Below are 1,131 nucleotides of genomic sequence, written 5' to 3' on the forward strand. Positions count from 1 at the left end.
ATTCTGCACGTCTGTTTTTTATTTTTCTAATGCCTGAAAGATTGTTTATTATATCAAACTTTTGCTTGAATATTCAAAACATACATTCAAAATTAATTTAGAAGTGTGTGGGAATGCGCTATAATTTATCTTAGTGGAACAACAAAATAAAACTCAATCTAAGGAGAGAACTCAACAAATTATTTTCCATATGAAAGCTTATTAAAAATGCATAAAGCACACTTATGGATGAGCAGAATTCAGTGTGTACACAGTATTGTCTAAACATAGTGCTTTAGTTATTTAACTTATTGAATTGCCACTGCTGTAGGAAGTACAGGACCCTGCAGTTTGTATGCTTTATAATTTTTTATTATAAAATCAACTTCAAACAACATGACTGTCTTTCAGCCATTAGCCATGGGATATGATCATACCATGAAAAGATGCTAACACTACTCATCTTTTAATACTAAGGTTTTAGGTGAATCTTCTTAAGAGACATGGCAGAGTAAAGAGAGACCTCTAGGCACTGAGCAGCAGAGCTTGACTTAGAGGTGGGATGAAATGTGTAGTTAGGAACATTGAGGGGAAAGTGAAGCAAGAATTCCTCTGTTTTGTCAGGAGAAGGCCCATTTGACTGGTTCAACTGCATATGGAGCTGGAATCTTAGACACCAAAAGCCTGTGTGGTCTTTCACTCCAACCTGTATTACCTCCACCTGCATTTTAGATCATCCAACAACTTAACTGCAATCCAGCTGCTCTGAGCTCAGATTTAATAGACTTTAATCTCAGGTTATGAGTAAATCCAACTACAGATTTCACTAAACTATAAAATGACTTATGTGTAAGTGCTTCAGGTGGATTCCAGACAGCTCCAAAGATACAGTACTCACGTGGGCCTTGCCATAGAAGCTTGTATATCACATATTCCTCAGAAGTATTTATTCACATTATCTTAAATCTAGAAAGGATCAAATAATCACCTACCCTACACTTTTGTGGAAAACGTGGGGTTTTTTTCTGTTTTCTTTAAACATAACATTTTTATTCTATCACAGTACTCATGACAACACTGACAGTAATGATTTGATGTGCAAAAAATCCTTCATAATTTCTTAGAGACTAGGACACTGTAGTACGGGAAAGA

This window comes from Poecile atricapillus, chromosome 4 (genome assembly GCF_030490865.1).
Source record: "Poecile atricapillus isolate bPoeAtr1 chromosome 4, bPoeAtr1.hap1, whole genome shotgun sequence".
Lineage (NCBI taxonomy): Eukaryota > Metazoa > Chordata > Aves > Passeriformes > Paridae > Poecile > Poecile atricapillus.